Source organism: Aethalodelphis obliquidens, unplaced genomic scaffold (genome assembly GCF_003676395.1).
Source record: "Aethalodelphis obliquidens isolate GAN/ISIS:26980383/991018 unplaced genomic scaffold, ASM367639v1 scaffold9, whole genome shotgun sequence".
Lineage (NCBI taxonomy): Eukaryota > Metazoa > Chordata > Mammalia > Artiodactyla > Delphinidae > Aethalodelphis > Aethalodelphis obliquidens.
In genome coordinates this window covers 23572969-23595414 of record NW_020837953.1, presented here as the reverse complement: position 1 = coordinate 23595414, position 22446 = coordinate 23572969, and positions in this window count along the sequence as shown.

The following is a 22446-nucleotide window of genomic DNA, read 5'->3' as shown; positions in this document are numbered from 1 at the left end:
CACGAAGGTCCATGAAACTGACACTCGAGGCATAGACTGGCCTCAGCCCCGCTACTCCCCGGCCACGTTCCGCCACACTGACAGCTCGCCCTGTGGACATTCACGGTGCTCGGATACACTGACCCCTCCATGTGCTGACCTTCCTTCCTGTCAAAATGTCAGGGTTGGTCAGCCTTCTCCGTTCACCAGCTAATGAGAGTTCTGTGCGTTTCTCTCTTTCTCTGTGTCACTAACATGGTCCTCCCGCCTGCTCTCCACCCCTTTCTGCTCATCCTCACCTGTAACCCTCGGCATTGACCTTGCTCCATGCAGCCTCCCCCCGATCAGACCCCTGACCCCCACTTCCTCCCTGCTGACGCCCTTTGCTAACTGCTTCTATTTAACCCAGATCAACCAGACACGTTTCAGGCCGCTCACACCACCTCCTGGGGAAGCAATGGTCTCCATCCCCTGCCGAGTGCGCTGAGGGCCATGTGAGCCGCCCCTGGATACAAGGGAGGCCTTTCCATCGGTTGGCCATGACCCGCTGATCTGTTTTTACTCACAACAGCTCTGACAACACATATGCAGGGTCTTCTAACACCAGCAACAAATTCTCTGATTCTCCAACACCAGCTGCGTGTCTAACCATTCAATTCAATTCTGAGACAAAAATACCCAGAGTTAGCATCAGACCCCACAAGTTCAAGGGCCCCGTGCCGCCCACCACCCCCCCTTTCAGATACCACTTGTCAGTTCTGGGCTTCCTGTACTTCTGACTGACTGGCTATAAATTGGGTGTTCCCATAACACCTCCTCAGTGTTGATAGTTTGCTAGAACAGCTCACAGAACTCAGAAAATCACTTTCTTTATAGTTACTGATTTATTATAAAGGATACAACTCAGGAGGAGCCAAATGGAAGAGAGGCATAGGGCAAGATATGGGGAAGGAGCTCGAAGCTTCCATGCCCTCTCTGGGCTCGTCACCCTCCCAGCACCTCGAGTCACCAACTCAGAAGCTCTCCAAACCCAGTCGTTTAGAGATTTTTACCGTGGTTTCATTACGTAGGTACCATTGATTAAATCGCGGGCCACTGGTGACTAACTCAATCTCTAGCCCCTCCCCCTTCCCTGGAGGTGGCAGGGTGGGAGTTTGTGTGGAGGTGGGGCTGAAAATTCCAATCCTGCCTCTTTCAGCAGCCAGCCCCTATCCTGCAGCTCTCTAGGGGCTCCCAGCCACCGATCATCTCATTAGCATACAAAAGGCACTCTTAATACTCTGGAGATGCCAGTGGTTTTAGGAGCTGTGTGCTGGGCAACCAGGAAACAGAGCAAATATTTACTTTTTTGTTATATCATACCCATGCACATGTGTAATTTCAACAAATCTCCTTTTCCCTGAAGTAGTGAATGAGTCCGTCTGTTGCTGCTGAAAGATCCCCAAGTGGTCCCTTTACTTGTGCTGACATCCTTAGCCTTTTCTTATTCCCGCTACCCATCCCTGCAATTCTGGAGCCCTGGGTCTGAACTCAGATGCTCCATGTACAAATTGTGTGACCTTGGGCAAGCCCCACCTTGTCTCTGAGTCTCAGTTTCCTCATCTACAAAATAGAGCTGGTACTAACAGTACCCACCCCACAGTGATGCTGTAAGGAGCCAACAGGACATGCGTGTAAAGCACTGACTGAGGGCACGGCGTAGAGTAGGTGTTCAGTAAACAGGGCAGCGGTTCAGGGTCTGGAGTCAGTTGCTGGAGCTCACCTCTCTGGGTTTGCATCTGGGTAGCACAACTTACTAGCTGTGTGACTCTGGGAATGTTACTTAACAACTCTGGGTGTTATATGTAAAATGGACATAGCAATAGTATTTACCTCCCAGAATCACTGTGAGAATTAGATGGCTTAACGTGAAAAGGGCTTGGATCAGTGTCTGGCATGGAGTAAATTCTATACAAGTTTTAGCTCCTATTGGTCATATTATTAGTAGTTATATTACCATTGGATATATTATTAGTTATGGTTACATGAGTGTTAGCTACTATTACTCACTCAGGCTTCTTCCAGGTGACGCCACGTCAGTGGAATCCTTCCACTCACTCATGGCTCACACATGTTTTGCTCCCCTTTGGAGATCCTAGTACCACAACTGTCCTGCCATAGTGTTCCGCCACATCGCCGCTGTCCCCTCTGCCTGGGTGCTCGGCTCAATTTCACTTGGACAATCCTCCACATGCTTCCGGTCTCAGGCCACAAGCTACTGCCTTAGGGAAGCCCCCTGAGCTCTTGATAAGTCAGTCCCCGTTACATGCACTCGTGAGACCACGTGCCTCTTGTACCTTGCACTGATTATAATCATCATTTTGCCTCTACTTCTGTGATTGTCTGATTCAAATCGGTCTCCTTTCTTGACCGTAAACTTCCTGAGGTCACTGATCTGTCTGTCCCTTGCTCATGTTTATACTGTCAGTGCTGATACTTCGTAGGCGCCCAATAAATATTTGTTGAATGAAGGAGTGAATAAATGAATGAATGCATGGAGGCCCAGTGCCACCTTCTTCCTCCTTGTATTCCGCGGCCTCTGGGTTGGGCTCCCTCCCTCACCTAGGGGGCTGCATCAGAGCCGGGCGCTCAGTCCATTCTCTGATGCCACAGTTGTGGGGAGGGGCAGAGGAGCAAGCGGGACTCACAGCTGCACACACTGTGAGTCACACTGTGAGGCCGGAAGCAGCACCTCCAGCAAGACCCCAGTGTTGGTGTTTTCAGCCTCGTGTGGGCGGCAGACATTCTCAGCCTGAGGCGGCACCTCATCCTGCCTCTTGTTCCTGGGCTCTCTTCCTACCATCGTCGCCCACCTTCTCCTGCTTAATTTTCTGACTTCAGACACTCTCTAGTAGGGCTATGTCTTTCTAGAAGTGTCTCCCTAGCCTGTCTGGGGGTGGGAGGAGTTCTCTGGAGGTCCTGGTCCACAATCAGTCTTGAATTGGAATTTTGAGCATGGTGTATGGTCCAGGCATCTCCGCTAGCTGTGCTTGGGGAGGAGTTGATTCCAGAGACCCTGCAACCTCACCTGTTTTGCCGGCTAAAGCCCTGATATCAGTGTCCCTCCGGGTTGTCTGAGCTTGAGCTCTAGTGTCCTGATCCACACACCTCGTGGGGTTGAATCCCCACACACGGCCTGACATGGTCAGAGTTGTGTTTGTGGGACAAGTGGCTTTGCATTCCAGCTCTGCCACCAGCTTTCTGATCTGGGGCAAGTGGTGTCACCTCTCCAAACCACTGTTGTTTCACTTAAACTCATACTTAGCTTATTGTGAGGATCCATCTAGCAGAGAAAGGATGAGGGACATTTGGAGACGGTGAATATTGGAGCCATTTGCCTCCAACCTGACACTTGCCCCAGGCACTCTGACACCTTACTGGCCTCTGGGTCACCATCCACCTTCTCCTCCTTCTCTCTTGGACCTGGTCCAGTCCCCATCTGTGTCCTGGATCCTGCCCCCTCCATCAGTTGAGCCCCCGCCCATCAGTGTAGTTCCAGTCTGTTATTTTATGCACAAACATGTTTATGTTCTTCTACTTACAAAACAACTTCCCCCAACCATAAGGTCCCTTGAACACAGCACCTCCTTCACACACATGGCTTCTCTTCCCTTTCATGGTCAGAGTTCTAGAAGGAATAGTCTAAGCATAGTTAACTCAGATCCTGGCTCTACTTGCAGTTGTATGCCTTGGCCAAGTTCCTTTATTTCTCTGTGCCTCAGTTTCCTCATCTGTGAAGTGGGGATAATAATATTTACCTTACAGGGATGTTAGGAGGATCAAGTGAGATAATCCACGTTGAGCACGAAGCACAGTCTGGCACATAGTAAGAGCTAATTAAATAATTAGTGGCTCTTGGGCTCCCAGGTGAGGTCTCCCGCCCTCTGAGACCAGGGGTGGGAGGCACGCCTGGGGCCCTTCGGTTCTGTTGAGGCTAAGCGCCCCCCCCTCCACAGCCCCCAGGGCCTTTTCCAGCCCTGTGGGTCCTAAGCATAGGCCCCGCCCACTGTCCAAAACTTACCCTTGCTTAGGCCCTGCCCACCACAGCCAAAACCTTTTCCAGCTTTTTTGTTTTTTTTTCTCTCTTCCTTCCTCCTCTTTTTTACTATTGTGGTACTGTTGTACCTTCTAGTTGTTGATTCATCTACATTTTTATTTTTATATTCTTTCTAACATATCTGTTAGTTTCCTAGTCTAATTTTATGTTTTACTTTGTTATTATTCTCTCTCTCTCTCTCTGTTTTTTTTTTGCCACCCCACACAGCTTGCGGGATCTTGGTTCACGAGCCAGGGGTTGGGCTGAAGCTCCTGCAATGGGAGCTCTGTGTCGGAACCACTGGACTAACAGAGAACCTCAGACGCCAGGGACTATTCATCAGAGTGAGGTCTCACAGAGGTGAGACCTCACTCCTATGAATATAAGAAATGTTTAACAAAGATCTAGAAGAACTAAAGAACGAACAAACAATAATTGAAATGAAAAATACACTAGAAGGAATCAATAACAGAATAACTGAGGCAGAAGAATGAATAAGTGAGCTGGAAGACAAAATGTTAGAAATAACTGCTGAGGAGCTGAATAAAGAAAAAAGAATGAAAAAAATTGAAGACAATCTCAGAGACCACTGGGGTAACACTAAATGCGCTAACATTCGAATTATAGGGGTCCCAGAGGAAGGGAAATAGAAAGGATCTGAGAAAATATTTGAAGAGATTATAGTCAAAAACGTCCCTAACATAGGAAAGGAACTAGTCACCCAAGTTCAGGAAGCACAGAGAGTCCCATACAGGATAAACCCTAGGAAAAACACACCAAGACACATATTAATCAAACTAACAAAAATTAAATTCAAACAAAAAATATTAAAAGCAGCAAGGGCAAAACAAAAAATAACATACAAAGGAATCCCCATAAGGTTATCAGTTGATTTTTCAGCAGAAACTCTGCAGGCCAGAAGGGAGTGACAGGATATACTTAAAGTGATGAAAGAGAAAAACCTACAACCAAGATTATTCTACCCACTAAGGATCTCATTCAGATTCCATGGAGAAATCAAAAGCTTTTCAGACAAGCAAAAGCTAAGAGAATTCAGCATCACCAAACCAGCTTTACAGCAAATGCTAAAGAAACTGCTCTTATAACTTAAATAGTATAAATAAAAATAAATTTTGAGATTAAACAAAAAAAGAAACTTCTCTAGGTGGGAAATACAAGAGAAGAAAAAGATGTCACAGATGAAGGAGCAAGGTAAAAACCCAAACAAAAACAAACCCAAAACAATTAAGAAAATGGTAATAGGAACATATATATCTATAATAACCTTGAATGTAAACGGATTAAATGCCCCAACCAAAAGACTCAGACTGGATGAATGGATACAAAAACAAGACCCATATATATGCTGTCTACAAGAGACCAACTTCAGACCTAGGGACACATACAGACTGAAAGTGAAGGGATGGAAAAATATATTCCATGCAAATGGAAATCAACAGAAAGCTGGAGTAGCAATACTCATATCCGATAAAATAGACTTTAAAATAAAGACTGTTATAAGAGATAAGGAGGGACACTACTTAATGATCAAAGGATCAATCCAAGAAGAAGCTATAAGAATTATAAATGTTTATGCACCCAACATAGGAGCATCTCAATACATAACACAAATGCTAACAACCATGAAAGGCGAAATCGACAGTAACACAATAATAGTAGGAAATTTTAACACACCACTTACACCAGTGGACAGATCATCCAAACGGAAAATAAATAAGGAAACACAAGCTTTAAATGACACAATAGACCAGATAGATTTAATTGATATTTATAGAACATTCCACCCAAAAGTGGCAGAATACACTTTCTTCTGAAGTGCACATGGAACATTCTCCAGGATAGATCACATCTTGGGTCACAAATCAAGCCTTGGAAAATTCAAGAAAATTTAAATCATATCAAGCATCTTTTCTGACCACAACACTGTGAGATTGGAAATCAATTACAGGAAAAAAACTGTAAAAAACATAAATACATGGAAGCTAAACAATGCACTACTAAATAACCAAGAGATCACTAAAGAAATCAAAGAAGAAATAAAAAAATACATAGAAACAAATGACAATGAAAACACAAAGACCCAAAACCTATGGGATGCAGCAAAAGCAGTTCTAAGAGGGAAGAATCTTACCTCAAGAAACAAGAAAAATCTCAAATAAACAATCTAATCCTACACGTAAACATTTAAAACAACTAGAGAAAGAAGAACAAAGAAAACCCAATGTCATGGGGCTTCCCTGGTGGTGCAGCGGTTGGGAGTCCGCCTGCCGATGCGGGGGACATGGGTTCGTGCCCCAGTCTGGGAAGATCCCACATGCCACGGAGTGGCTGGGCCCATGAGCCATGGCTGCTGAGCCTGTGCGTCCAGAGCCTGTGCTCCGCAATAGGAGAGGCCACAGCAGTGAGATGCCTGCATACCGCAAAAAAAAAAAAAAAAAAAAAAAAGAAAACCCAATGTCAGTAGAAGGAAAGAAATCATAAAAATAAGAGCAGGAATAAATGAAATAGAAACGAAGAAAACCATAGCAAAGATCAATGAAACTAAAAGCTGCTTCTTTGAGGAGATAAATAAAATTGATAAACCATTGGCCAGGCTCATCAAGAAAAAAAGTGAGAGGATGCAAATCAATAAAATTAGAAATGAAAAAGGAGAAATCACAACTGACACCACAGAAATACAAAGGATTATATGAGACTACTACAAACAACTATATGCCAATAAAATGGACAACCAGGAAGAAATGGACAAATTCTTGGAAAGGTACAATTTTCCAAGACTGAACCAGGAAGAATTAGAAAATATAAACAGACCTTTCACAAGTATTGAAATTGAAACCATAATTAAAAATCTTCCAACAAACAAAAGTCCAGGACCAGATGGCTTCACAGCCAAATTCTATCAAACATTTAGAGAAGAGCTAACACCCAGCCTTCTCAAACTCTTCCAAAAAATTGCAGAGGGAGAAACACTCCCAAATTCATTCTATGAAGCCAACATCACCCTGATACCAAAACCAGAAAAAGATATCACAAAAAAAGAAAATAGACCAATATCACTGATGAACATAGATGCAAAAATCCTCAACAAAATACTAGCAAACAGAATCCAACAACACATTAAAGGGATCATACACCATGATTAAGTGGGATTTATCCCAGGGATGCAAGGATTCTTCAATATATGCAAATCAATCAATGTGATACACCACATTAACAAATTAAGGAATAAAAACCATATGACCATCTCAATAGATGCAGAAAAAGCTTTTGACAAAATTCAACACCCATTTATGATAAAAACTCTCCAGAAAATGGGCTAGAGTGAACCTACCTCAACATAATAAAGGCCATATATGACAAACCCACAGCAAGCATCATATTCAATGGTGAAAAACTGAAAGCATTTCCACTAAGATCAGGAACAAGACAAGGATGTCTACTCTCTCCACTCTTCAACAGAGTATTGGAAGTCTTAGCCATGGCAATCAGAGGAGAAAAAGAAATAAAAGGAATACAAATTGGGAAAGAAGAAGTAAAACTGTCATTGTTTGCAGATGACATGACACTATACATAGAAAATCCTAAAGATGCCACCAGAAAACTGCTAGAACTAATCAATGAATTTGGTAAGGTTACAGAATACAAAAGTAACGCACAGAAATCTCTGGCATTCCTATACACCAACAATGAAAAATCAGAAAGAGAAATGAAGGAAACAATCCCATTTACCATTGCAACTAAAAGAATAAAATACCTAGGAATAAACCTGCCTAAGGAGGTGAAAGACTTGTACTCAGAAAACTATAAAACACTGATGAAGTAAATCAAAGATGACTCAAACAGATGGAGAGATATACCATGTTCTTGGATTGGAAGAATCAACATTGTGAAAATGACTCTACTACATAAAGCAATCTACAGATTCAATGCAATCCCTATCAAATTACCAATGGCATTCTTCACAGAATTAGAATAAAAAATTTTACAATTCATATGGAAACAGAAAAGACCCCGAAAAGCCAAAGCAATCTTAAGAAAGAAAAATGGAGTTGGAGGAATCAGTTTCCCTGACTTCAAACTATACCACAAAGCTACAGTAATCAAGACAGTATGGTACTGGCACAAAAACAGAGATATAGATCAATGGTACCGGATAGAACGCCCAGAGATAAACCCACACACATATGGTCACCTTATCTTTGATAAAGGAGGCAAGAACATACAATGGAGAAAAGACAGCCTCTTCAATAAGTGACACTGGGAAAACTAGAAAACTACATGTAAAAGAATGAAATTAGAACATTCCCTAACACCATACACAAAAATAAACTCCAAATGGATTAAAGACCTAAATGTAAGACCAGACACTATAAAACTCTTAGAGGAAAACATAGGAAAACACTCTTTGACATAAACCACAGAAAGATCTTTTTTGACCCACCTCCTAGAGTAACGGAAATAAAAAGAAAAATAAACAAATGGGACTTAATTAAACTTAAAAGCTTTTGCACAGCAAAGAAAACCATAAACAGAACAAAAAGACAACCCTCAGAATAGGAGAAAATATTTGCAAATGAAACAACAGACAAAGGATTAATCTCCAAATTATACAAACAGCTCATGGAGCTCAATATCAAAAAAAGAAACAATCCAATTAAAAAATGGGCAGAAGACCTAAATAGACATTTCACCAAGGAAGACATACAGATGGCCAAGAGGCACATGAAAAGATGCTCAACATCACTAATTATTAGAGAAATGCAAATCAAAACTACAATGAGGTATCACCTCACGCCAGTCAGAATGGCCATTATCAAAAAATCTAGAAACAACAAATGCTGGAAAGGGTGTGGTGAAAAGGGAACCCTCTTGCACTGTTGGTGGGAATGTAGATTGATACAACCACTATGGAAAACAGTATGGAGGTTCCTTAAAAAACTAAAAATAGAACTACCATATGACCCAGCAATCCCACTACTGGGAATATACCCTGAGAAAACCATAATTCAAAAAGAGACATGCACCCCAATGTTCATTGCAGCTCCATTTACAATAGCCAGGACATGGAACCAACCTAAATGTCCATTGACAGATGAATGGATAAAGAAGATGTGGCACATATATACAATGGAATATTACTCAGCCATAAAAAGAAACGAAATTGAGCTATGGGTAGTGAGGTGGATGGACCTAGAGTGTGTCATACAGAGTGAAGTAAGTCAGAAAGAGAAAAACAAATACCGTATGCTAATGCATATATATGGAATCTAAAAAAAAAAAAAATGGAACTGATGAACCTAGTTACAGGGCAGGAATAAAGATGTAGACAAAGAGAATGGACTTGAGGACGAGGGGTGGGAGGAGGAAGCTGGGGCAAAGTGAGAGTACTATCGACATATATACTCTACAGAATGTAAAATAGTTAGCTAGTGGGAAGCAGCAGCATAGCACAGGGAGATCAGTTCAGTGCTTTGCGATGACCTAGAGGGTTGGGATAGGGAGGGTGGGAGGGAGGCTCAAGAGGGAGGGGATATGGGGACATATGTATGCATATGGCTGATTCACCTTGGTGTACAACAGAAACTAACACAGTACTGTGAAATAATTATACTCCAGTAAAGATCTACTAAAAAAAATAATTAGTGGCTCTTATTATTGTTGTTTTGGTATCCCTATCTCTCATATTAGCCTCAGTCAGCCACAGCTTGACTCCCTCCCACACCTGAACGAAAACCTCTCTGGGTTGAATCACCAGTGATTGTGCAGTGACCATTCCCCTTCTCCCTTCCCGAGCAGCCTCCCAACTTCTCTGCAGTCTTTGGAATTATCAGGACCAGGTGGAAGGCTCCAGAAGTCCTGCAGGGAATGTCAACCTGTGGCCAGTGGGACGTTCATGGGACAGCCCCACAATGAACACAAGGGCTGCTATGGGGCTTCTCATGTCCTTGGTGCTCAATGTTTATTGAATGACTAGAGGTTCCTGCCGGGAGGGGTTCTGAAAGTGTAAGGGACAGGACTTTCATGAGCTCCAGCGTGTTTGGAAATTGTGCAGGGCTGAGGATCGGTCATATCCAGGGTGTTCTAAAGCAATTTGGACTGGCAGCCTTTGAGGATAGGTACCATGTTTTAGGTGACTAGCACAGAGTAGTAGCCACAATTTTCTGTTAAATACACAGGAATGGGGGTGAATGTTCCCATGGAACCAACGCATAGCCAAGTCTGTGCAGTTATGATGAGGAACAGGGGGTTAATGCTTCTGTGGGGTGAGCTCACAGCTCTGCCTCTGCAGTTCTGGGGAGAAATCTTTTTCCTTTTTAGCTCAGGCAGCCTGGCTCCTGCATTGCACAGAGGGCTTGGTTTGATCTCTTATTCATTACAGAGAATATTCTCTGTTATGGTGAGTGCAGGGGATGGGGAATTTTAGGAGCCTGAGTTTTCACTGACTTTGCCAGCCAGCCTGTTAGGGACCCTGGCACCTCCAATGGCCCCTCTGGTACTGCATTCCTTCTCTCACTCATTCATTCTTCCATTCATCCAGTGTATTGGAACACCCATCATGGGCCAGGTCCTGAGCCAGGTGGAGGAGAGGCCAGAAGAAGAAACATGAAAACTGTTTATGGTAGGCTAAGTATTGGCCTCCAAAGATAATAGGTCCTAATCCCCAGAACCTGCGAATGTCACCTTATATGGCAAAATGAACTTTGCCGATGTGATCTTAAGTTGGGAGATTATCCTGGATTGTCCAGGTGAACGCTAAGTGTAATCACAAGTGTCCTTATAGATGCAGGCAGAGGGAGATTTGGCACAGAGGATGATGTGAGCAGAGATTGAAGTGATGCTCTCGCTCTTTGAAGATGGAGGAGTGGGCTACAAGACAAGAAATCCAGTTGGCCAATAGCAGCTAAGGAAGGCAAGGCGATAGATTCTCCCCTCAGAGGCTCCAGAAGGGACCAGCCCTGTCAACATCTTGACTTTAGCCCAGTGAAAATGATTTTGGACTTCTGACCTCCAGAACAGTAAGAGAATACATTTATGTTGTTTAAACCACTAAGTGTGTGGCAACTTGTTACAGTGGTGATAGCAAAGTAATATACTACCCTAAGGTATTCAATACCTAGGGGCAGCAATGGACAGATTTGCACAGGGTTAAGTGCTGTTATAGGGTATAATGGAAGGGGGAGGGGTGTAATAGTGGCTGTGACCCAGCCCTGGGATGGGGAAGGTAAGCCTGGGAGGGCTTCACCAAGGAGGAATGGCTTTACTGAGCTAGATCTTGAAGAATGGGTAGGGATTCAAAAAATCAACATGAAAAACAGCACATGCACAGGCAAACCTGGAGTGTGAAATAACAAGGCCCATTTGCGGAACTGTGGAAAGTGGGGAGTGGGTGGAAGTTCAGAGCAATAGGAGATGGGGCTGGTGAGGTGGCTGGGTCAGCTCCTGGAGGGTCTCCATGTCAAGGAGTTGGGATGTGACCCTGCGGGCAGTGGGAAGCTCTTCGGTGAGTTGCATTAATAGCCCCAATTCCTCACTCCTCCTTGTACCCATGTCCCTTGCTAAGTGACTTTGTATATCCATTCATCAAGGACAGAGTATATTTTCCCACCTCTTGACACAAGTTAAGCTATATATCTTGCTTTGGACAATAGAATAATACAAATTGACCATGTGTCAATTCTGAGCCTTGCACATTTCTGCTGGTCCCAGGAGAGGATGTGCCCTGGAAAAGCCAGACTAGAGCAGAGCCCCTAGCTTACCCACAGACCATGACCGACCCCAGCCAAGGTCAACTGATCCCAGCCAGCCCACAGATGCATCAGTTTTAACAAATGACAGTTATTCTAAGCCACTGAAATTTGGGGTGATTTGTTATGCAGCACTAGCTAGTTGATACACCAATGAAGAGTTCAAAGGAAGAGCGTGATCTGGCTAGATTAGAAAAATCTAAAAATGATCATCTTGTAAAAATGATCACTCAGGGTGGTGAGTAGTGGGAAGTAGTGGGAAGCCTCCAGTGAGGAGGCTTGGTTTAATGGTTTAGGAGAGAGATGATGGCACTGAGCAGGGTGGTAGCTGTGTAAGCAGGAAGAAGTGGTCACATTTGGGAATTCTTTGGGTGACGTCAGGACCAGAAGGACTTGACTATGGATTGGATCTTGTGTGCGCACGCATGCGTGCACAGTGATGGGAATGCCGCGTGATTCCCAGGTTTTTGTCTGAGTCAGTGGGAAGGCTGGAGAAGCAGGAACAGGTTTTGTGGAGGGGAAGGTGTGGAATGATTTTGTCTTAGAGATGTTGAGTTTAAAATGCTTGGTAGGAATGCAAATGTCGATATCGAGGAAGCAGTGGAGAATGTGCCTCTGGTGTGAAGGGGAGAGGTTTGGGGTGGATGTACACACCCAGGAGTCATTTGGGAACTTGGAGCCTCTACCTCCATGTGACTGGGTGAGCGTTCCTTGGAGGAGCACGGTGCTGGAGATACTTGCTCAGTGTTGTTGTTTCTATTAGACTCTAAATGCCATGAATGTAGGGCCCTTGTCTGCCTCGTGCATGGCTTGGGGCCGGTGCCTAGGGCAGTGCCTGACATACAGTAGGCAGTCCGTAAATGCTCGTTTGAGGAATGAGATAAATGAGTGCCGTAGGGGTTGGTTAGGTCAAGGAAGGGAGAGGTAAGAGTGTGGCGAGGGACGGCCTGTGCGTGGGAAGTTACCTAGTTACTGTCCAGGAAGAAATGCTCTTGAACATTTTCTGAATTTCCCACCGCCGTGTCTTTGTACCTGCTGTTTCCTCTACCTGGAATTCCCTGCTGCATGCCCCCTCCCCGCAAGGCCCCAGACCCACATGGGCAAATCCTGCTCCCCCTTCCCTCTGAGTCGTTAGGAATCACCTAAGCAGTTCTGCCACCAAGCTCCTTTCTACTGTCTTGTCCACAGCGGGGACAAGAGCCTTCTTCAAGCCCCCAGAGTTTCACTAGGTTGGCGGGTCACTAGACAGTACGGGAAGTGAGGTGAGTCTGGCATGTTTCATTTTGGGGTGACCTGTGCTGGGCCCTGGTGATCACATACCCAACTTGCCTTCCATGTGCACACAAACCGGATGTCCTAGATCCTGTCCAGGATGAAGGTCAAGTTAGAAAAATCTACCTTTTCATCATTTTGCAAAATGAAGACATTTTGCTTGTTGGGAGTTTTTTCACCCCCTTCTGCTCTCCAGGATTTCTTGGGCTTTCTCATCCTCCTGTATGGGAATTTTTCTGCGGTTTGGAAATGCCTCTTAAGCTCTTTCCTGGCCTGTTTCAGTTCCTTAGCATTTGGCGGCTGTGGCGATTCAGTGCTTTGGCAGCTCCTGTGGGTCTGTGGGGCGCTCAGCCCTGCTCCTCTGCCTTCTGCACAGTCCCTTTATTTATTTATTTATTTATTTATTTATTTATTTATTTATTTATTTATTTATTTATTTGCGGTACGCGGGGCCTCTCCTTGTTGTGGCCTCTCCCGTTGCGGAGCACAGGCTCCGGACATGCAGGCTCAGCGGCCATGGTTCACGGGCCCAGCCGCTCCGCGGCATGTGGGATCTTCCCAGACCGGGGCACGAGCCCGTGTCCCCTGCATCGGCAGGCGGACTCTCAATCACTGCGCCACCAGGGAAGTCCCTGCACAGTCCCTTTAAATCAGGTTTCCCCGGGAGTACCCTAGACACCCTCAGACCTCCTCGCCCTTCTTTACCAGGGTCACTCCAGGTCCCGGTTCACCCTCACATTCCCATCTGTCCCTCTGGAACCATCTTCCCCTTTGAAGACTCAGACGGGAGCTTGCATCTCTCTAAGAGGAAAACGCTTTAAAACCTTCCCTTTCCTAGAGGAGGGGCACTTGTCAGACTAAATTCTGCTTTTTTTCCTCTTTGACCCACGGGGGCTGGTACAACCAAGACCCTTTGTGCCTCTCAATTCCCCAGCAATGATTTATTGGTTAAATTCTGTCCAGAAAAATTCTTTTAAAAAATATTGAAATAGATTTGACATATAACACTTTGTAAGTTTAAGGTGTACAACATGTTGATTTATGTTTATACATTTTGTCAGTTCTTTGATCTGAGCCTTCTTCATTTATACAGTGGGAATAATAACACTTACCTGGGGGGTTGTTTCAAGGATTAAATGAGCCCATATATTTGGATGCTCCAAGCCCAGTTCCTGATACCCACAGGCACTGAGTAGGGATCACCTGGCTCCTCCCTTCCCTGCCTCTTATTCCCTTTCTCCTCTTCCTCTGCCTTCTGGTTATGAAACTTTCAGGAGTCACTTAAGCCCCTACCCCCACCCCACATGCTGCTGGGTGGAAGGTGGAAGGTGGATGACCTTCTCTCCCCATGGACAGCCCGGCTGGCTCATCTATAGGGGGACCAACCATCTGGGTTTGCCCAGAACCAAGGAGTTTCTGAGGCACGGGACTTTCAGGGCTCACCCTGGAAGCAGGCTCTACCTGAACTGTCTATTCTGACCCCGTCTTGGATGAAGTGTGTAGGGCTGACACCTTTCCAAACCTCATTGTTCCAGGCTTGGCTAGAGGCCCTGGTTCTTACTTTGAGCGCTGGGTTCCTGAGTTGCCCTCTCTCCCGCTACTCCATCAGGGGCCTTCCGTCTCCTTCCCCTTGGGAATGGTTCTGAGCTGCGGGCAAGTAGCCTTGGAACCATCAGAGGCACCAAGGTTGATTCCTTCATGCCAGGAGTCACCGGCATTGCCAATAGCTTTCCGGGTCGCTGCCCGACACCACTGTGCATATGCGAGTCAATTACCACGCACCTCCCCGGGAGAGCATCTTCAATCTGGCTCTGCTGTGATGTTATCAAGACTCTTCCAGCGCTTACCTGTCAGTTCTTGGTTGACCCTGAGAAGCAGGCCTCTGAGAAGCAGCTGTCATTTCTGCTGCACCTGCCGGAGGTGGGCTTCTTGGGCCAGGCAGGGGATTCAGATGCTCCCCTGGACACTTCATATCAGCTCCTGGAAGCCAGGCCCATGGCCCAGCAGCCTGGACTGTGCCAGCTGGTGATACATCCCCCTGGGAAAGGGCCCATGTGAACAGACCCCTGGGCTCCCCTGGGCATGGATGACCTGGGGACTCTGAGGCCTTTGACTCAGAAAGCCCTGGTTTTCATTCCCAAGTCCACTGTGCAACCTCAGAGCCATTAACCACCCTCTCTGATCTTTCTCCATTCTTTATCTATAGAGGGGGCATGGTAATACCTTGCACACAAGACCACTGAAGGAAGAGCACTCAGCACAGGGCATGTGTGGTACCCAGCAAGAACCTGGTGAGGTCTGGCCCTTTCTTTCCTTCTTTTCCTTGGGAACACGGTCTGTCTTTTCCTTGCCTCACTGCTGTTACCATCCCTGCCAGTATCAGAGGTAGATGGGATAATAATAAGCAAGAAACAGTCATGATCTGACTTCCTTTTTCACGGGCCTGGAACAAGTTAACCAAATTTGACACAGCCTTTTAAACAAGGATCACTCACCCCCAGCTTCACTAGGGTGTTGAGTGTGGCACGAGGACTTTGCTGACTCCGTCTTGGGAGGGAAGAGAGGCTTGTTGCACCCCCTCTCCCCCTCCTCCCTCCTTTGCCTGATTGTTGGGGCAGCAGACTGACCTCGGGGCAAGGCTTGGCCTCAGGATGCTGTCAAGAATCTCCCTTTTCTATTGGTGGGCTGGTGTCTTGGGAGAAGCCCCTAGTTTTCCTGAGCTTCCATTTGGTCATTGGTAAATTGGGGATATTAATGTCTACCTAATCAGGGTTTTGGGGGGCTCCAACAAGATAACGGGCACAAATACTCATTGCAGAAACAAAGTGCTGAGAGCACGGAGATGTGAACGTGGTTGTTATCTGACTTTTAGGGAGGAACCAGTTCGGTGTCCTTCCTTTCCTTATTGCTGTTTCAGAGGCCTGGGATGGGACACAGGAGGGGTAAGATTTTTTTTTTTTTTGCGGTACACGGGGCTCTCACTGCTATGGCCTCTCCCGTTGCGGAGCACAGGCTCTGGACGCGCAGGCTCAGCGGCCATGGCTCACGGGCCCAGCCTCTCCGCGGCATGTGGGATCTTCCCGGACCGGGGCACGAACCCGCGTCCCCTGCATCGGCAGGCGGACCCTCAACCACTGCGCCATCAGGGAAGCCCAGGAGGGGTAAGTTTTGATGGTAGATGGTGGATCAGGGCAGGATGGACCAGTGAGGGCCCTGGGAGTAGGGGCAGAGTGGGTGCTGTAGACAAAAGGCCCATCGTCCAATCGTCTGGGGCCCAGCATGTCTCTCCCTGCCTTGCCCCGCCTGCTTGGCTGCATTGATTTACTTGAAAGTTTTTAATGGGCTATAATTGGAGAAGCCCTGGGTGAGATTTGCATATTGATTTGACATTTAAGTATATGATTAAATAAAAGCTGACTGAGGTCATCACTTGACTAAATTGGCTTAATGAGTGTTGATTACGCTGTGCATGTTAATTTCATTTACCCTGATTACTCCGTCTATCTCTCTCATTAGCACCTTTGACTCAATTGTACTTGATAGGACAAGAAGCAGGACAAGGATCGGCGGGGGGTGGTCCCTGGTCTGTCTGCCTGTCCATCTGGATGTATGCTGAGTACAGAGGTTCCAAGCCCCTGTAGAATTCAACCTCTCTCTCTTTTTTCTCATTCTCTCTCTCTCCCACCTTTTTTCTCCTAATCACAGAATCTGATCACTAACTCCTTCTAAACAGGAGTGTCACCACTCTGCTGCTGGAGAAATCAGGCGCTGCAGGAGGGAGAGGCGTGGGGCAAATTGTGAGACCGAAGAGAAATGTCTCCTCTCCCCCCACTTTACACCCTCCCCTCCTGACACACACAGAAATACACCTGCATTGTCTGAGTCCCCTGGGAGTCTGCTGCTCTTCCATAGGTAGCCTAGCATTTCTGAAGATGGGGATCCTTACAGCTGGGTTCGCTGTCTTCTGTTTGCCCCTCCAGACCCACTCTCTGCCCTTCTCTGCTCTGCTGATCTGTATGGACCCATAAGTGGGCTCCGTTACCCTCTGGCCTCCTGTTGGATTCGGCCAATGGGGACCCTCAGCAGGGGGTGAAGGGGGGAGGAGAGTGAGGTTGGGATATTTCTTTGCCTGGCTCCTCCCTGATCTTGGTCTCTGCCTGCCGGCCTGCTTCAAGGCTATCTCTTTGTCATCCCTCTCTGTGCCCCCGCAGCCCTAGGGTGGTAATGGTACCAGTCTCCCCCCAGACAAGCCTGATGGAACTACCTACTCCTGTGGTTCCCTTATGCCCTGCCCACACCTGTGTAAATAGACCCTTCCTTCATAAACTCTCTTTAAATTACCCAATTTGAGTGTGCCATCTGTTTCCTGCTGAGACCCTAACTGATACAGCAGGCAACATATTTTCCCACTCGAAAATCAGGACACACAGGCTGACAAGTCGAAGCGTGACTGTAGAACGCAGGACTCAGAGCACATCAACCCAGCATCACTGCTCTGCCCTGCATCCTGGGTCCCGGCACTGGCGGAGGGTTTGCCCACTCAGGACCTCCACCGTCACAGCCCTTCTGCCTCCTCCCAGCAGCCCCTTCTCCTCACTGGCTACACCAACCACTTTGACCCTCCCAGAGCTCCTGGTCCCCACTGGCACCCTCACTCTCAGCAGACACACTCACTTCCAGCTTCATTAGAAAAAGAGGCCATTATTTGGGAATGCTCCTTAACAGTATACCCCTTCTCACCAGCCAGCTTATTTGGGGAGAATCATATTTTCTAAATCCTTTTGTCCAAGATCAATATCCTCCCCTTTGCCCAGTATCCTTTTCCATCCACTTTCCCTAGGGGACCCACTGTGGTAACTTCCCCTCTATTGTCTCTTTCTCTTCAGCCCAAAGACATGTACAGATTTCTCCCTCCTCCCCTCCGTCCTCTTCTCCTTTGTAGGCTAATTTTTTGATGAGCCCTCTGTACTCACTTTCTCTTATTCTTCAGCCTTTCTGTCCCCACCCCTGCACAGGAGGCTGCTCTTGCCAGCCCACCGATGACCTCCATGATGACAGCCCCAAATGATGCATCTCAGATGGGTTCCCGGATAAAGGGTCACCAAAAGCAAACCACCTCTCTCCTTTCCTGGACCAGTGTGGAGGTTGTCTCCCCAAATTGCCCAGCAAAAGGGCCTTTGGACCTTGGAAGCTGGGAAGGTGAGCTGAGATGTGATGTCGCCTTGACATACCTGTCTGGGTCAGTCAGAATCACTGGACCAGTCAGCAGACATCTCCGCCTGGGGCCCACCCTTCATCCCACCAGGCTTCTGGACATGATGCCACCAGCTCCTCTCTGTTGTGTAGATTTCCCTTCCTTCCCGTTAGAGCATGTATTCCTCCAAAGTTTAACAGGACATACACTTGATTGAATCAGTCCCTTCCTCTCCATCCCAGACAACACACCTTGGTTCTGGCTTTTACCTGGCCTGTTACACCTCCCCTTGCTTCCCAACACTCCTGCCAATTCACCCTCTGCCTACAGCAGCGAGAGATTGTTCCAAAGTGCAAATCTGATTCTGTTATTACCCCTCTGTTTGAAATCCTTGGTGGGTCCCTATGACCTACCAGTGCAAGGCCAAACGTTTTTAGTAGGGAAAAATATGTTCCCAGGGAACTCCTATTTATACATCAAGGCCCATTCAATGGTCTCTTTGGTAGAGCTGTCTTGACCCCCATTCCCGGTAGAGTTCCCATTCTTTCCGCTGAGCCCCACGTTACTTCACTCTTTTCTCTGCCAGAGCACACAGGACAAGATACCATTACGATCTGTTTCTATACATCAACCTTTCCCACTGTCTGGGAGCCTGAGACTATGTCTAATGTTCTTTGTAGTCCAAGGGCCCAGCAATAGCCCTGGCAGAGAGAGTCATTCATTTATTAAAAAATATTTATTTGGGTTTCCTATATGCAAATCATTGTTCTAGGATAAGGCACTGGGGCAGTGAACAAAAACAGATAAAAATCTCTGCCCTGATATGGGGACATATGTATATGTATAACTGGTTCACTTTGTTATAAAGCAGAAACTAACACACCACTGTAAAGCAATTACACTCCAATAAAGATGTTAAAAAAAAAAAAATCTCTTCCCTCCTGAGCTTACATCCTGGCATGGGGTAGAGGGAGACAGATAATGAAGAAACAAAAAAGATGATAGTAAAGAGAGGCAAGTGCTCTGTGACTTTTTCTAGTTCCCAGCAAATGAACAGAAAAAGTGGAACTTGAACTCAGTTCTTTGATTCAAGTCTATTGCTCATTTTCCCTCCCCCCAGGCAGTTAGTCGACCCTGATTGCCCACTTCTCTGGAGTATGTGACTTTGGGGCACCTCCCCTAGCCTCTGGTTGTCCGTTAGTAAAGGAGGGGAAGTCACATTTGCTTGCTTCCCTTGGGGGTTGGAGTTAGTGGCTGTATTAGTGTTCTAGGGCTGCCGTAACAAATGACCACAAACTGGGTGACTTAAAGAAACAGGCCTTGGGGGATACAATTCAACCTACTATAGTTGGTGTGAGGAGAAGGGAAAACAGACAGGAAAATGCTTGGACCTGAAAACAGGGAGGGAACACTAGACCCGCCTGGGACTGGGGCCAGACACGATCTGGCTTCTTCTTTTGAGGCCTTGAATCTGGGGAGGGGACTAAGGCTTCTGGCTCAGAGCCTGGGGAGGGGGGTGTGACAGGGCTTGCAGCTCAACCCCACGTAGCTGGGCTGTAGGTGGAGTGACTCAGAGATGGGGCTGTCAAGCTTGAGGGTGTCCTAGAAATGCAATGCTGTGCTTCTGGCATATTTCCCTCACCTTATGGGGCCGAGAAATAACATTTTTGGAAACTTGGAAAGCTTGAGTTAAAAGAAATTAACCAAAACCTTTTATTTTTCTTTATGGGGAAAAATAGAAATTTGGGGAAAATTTGAAACATATGCAATTCTTATTTTTGTAGCACCCTTTTCATATCTAAAGTCACTCTCTTAATTTAGGAGTGCAAATGCAACCTTATGTAATTTGGTTTGCTCAATAAAATTATCATGTTTGACAAATTCAATCAAAGGCTTGCTCAGGCAATAATGACAAATTTGCTAATTGAGTCAAGTTTTCAGTTTTCAGACTTTGTGACAAATGGAACTCTGTGCAGCTGAGCTACAAGCATGAGCTTTTCTGAGGTGAGCAGAAAAAAAAATCAGTAGGATAGAAAGAAGAACTAAAACATGACAACACAACACATATATATGTTCTATATAATACAAATGTGATATATAATATATCAATAATACTAATATTAAACTGTGTTCAGTATTCTGTAATAACCTATATGGGAAAAGAATCTGAAAAAGAATTGATACATGTATATGTATAACTGATTCACTTTGCCGTACACCTGAAACTAACACAACATTGTAAATCAACTATACTCCAATCAAAATTTTGAAAAACATGAAGAAAACAACAACAGCAATAACAACAACAATGTGACCTCCTAAGTGTAAGCTATACGCTCTCATTTCACTTAATCCAGTGAGACAGGTCTCTCCCCATTTTATAGATGAGGAAACTGGGGTTCAGAGAGGTTAAGCCACTTGCACAAGGTTCTACGACCCGAAACTTGTTGTGGTTTCAGATGCATTAGGAGCTGAGCCTCAATTCACTTATCAATAAAGACCCTCTCTGTCGACACCATAAAGTCATCTGCACTGGCCAGGCCACAGCAGTTTCTGTTTCTTGGATCGGTATGTCTCTTGTGTGAGTCACATAGGGATGGCTTCTGCATTAGGAAGTAATATGAGAACACGAGGGCACCTTGGGACCCCACAGGAACTAGGACAGGGATAAGGCAAGGATCTTGGGCCCTGCAGGCCAGTTTGAGGACGGAAGACAAGAGAAGCCAGGCTCAGGTGATGGGCAGGGCGCTGAGGGCAGGTACCCATGGGAAAGGCAGCTGGAAGAGAGTGACCCAGGAGGGCTGGCATCCCTGGGCCAGGGGCTGCCTGTGTTGGTCTATACAAGGCCAAAGATGATGCTGGAACATGCCCCAGAGGTGAGCTGGACAGGAGTTATTCCTGAAAGTCCACTCCAAGCTTAGGAGATGCTCAGGCTCTTGCTAGAGAGAGAGCCGCGCACAGGAGAAGGCAGATGGGGAGAACCCCAGAGAAGCCAGACACAAAAATTAGATAAGAAGCGGAGGCAAAACAGACCAAAGTCCTGAGCACACCTTGGCCCTGGACACACTGTCTAAATCAGTCTCGTTTCTGACCCATCATTGTCCACAGTTCCTTTATTATATATTTTATAGCACCTCCAGTGGCTTCTGAGGAGGGTGGGTCCTCAGGGTCCTTGCCTTCTCTTCACCTAGGTTTCCTACCCTCTCACCTGGCATGACGGGCACAGCCGACTTTCTTCTGGGCTGTCTGCACCTGCCCCAGCCCCATGACTCCCCTCCCGTGTCCTCTCCACCCCAACCACCCAGTTTCTGGGCCCTGGGCGGCTCCTCCTGCAGGAGGAGGGAGCTGGTTTCCTGGGCGACAAAATGGGGGAGGAGGCTGGGGGAGGAGGCTGGTATTCCTACTGGTGTGGGCTCAGTGGAAGCATATGCCATCCCGGCTGCCCTGTGAATTATTCAGCGGCTGTGAGAACTGACTCAACCCCCAACCTGCAGTCTTCTCCTGAAAGCTTCCTGCTCTTTCCTCTTCTGCAAGCCCACCGCTGCCTCTGTCTTGGGGGCTTAAACCCCTGTCCTAGGCTTCTATCCTCAGGACGCTTGTCTCTGGGTATCTGTGAATCTCTCCCTGCTTATTTCTTATTATTTATTCTTTCTCTCTCTTTGAGCCACTGTTTGGTTGTTTCCTCTATACCAACCATTGTGCTAAGTATACAGATGTGGAAACTGATGCTCAGGTAGGTGAAATAATGCAGTTACGAAGTGACAAGAGTCAGAATTTAACTGACTCTGGATTTGACCCCAGAGCCTTGTTCTTGGGTCTTGAAACGGCCCTTGGAGCCATGGAGAGGATTCTCTTCAGAGTCTGCCCTGAGGCTGTTCTGAGAGGGTAATGGATAGAGGGGAGACCCGTGCAGAGATCGTTCATGTTGGCTATGGGCTGTCCTACCTAAACCCAGAGTGGCCCACCCTCCGCCCAGGCACCTGGGTCCAGGGCCCCTGGAGCTGACTGCAGGTCTGGCCAGAGCAGAGGTTCTTAGGGGGCTTCTGGCTTAGCCACCTCATCTTGCAGAGGAGCAGATGGGCCTACATGTCTCACCGGGAGCCTGCAGGCCTCTCTCCCCTGCACCCTGGCAGTTCTGAGTGGGAACCCCAGCACTGGGG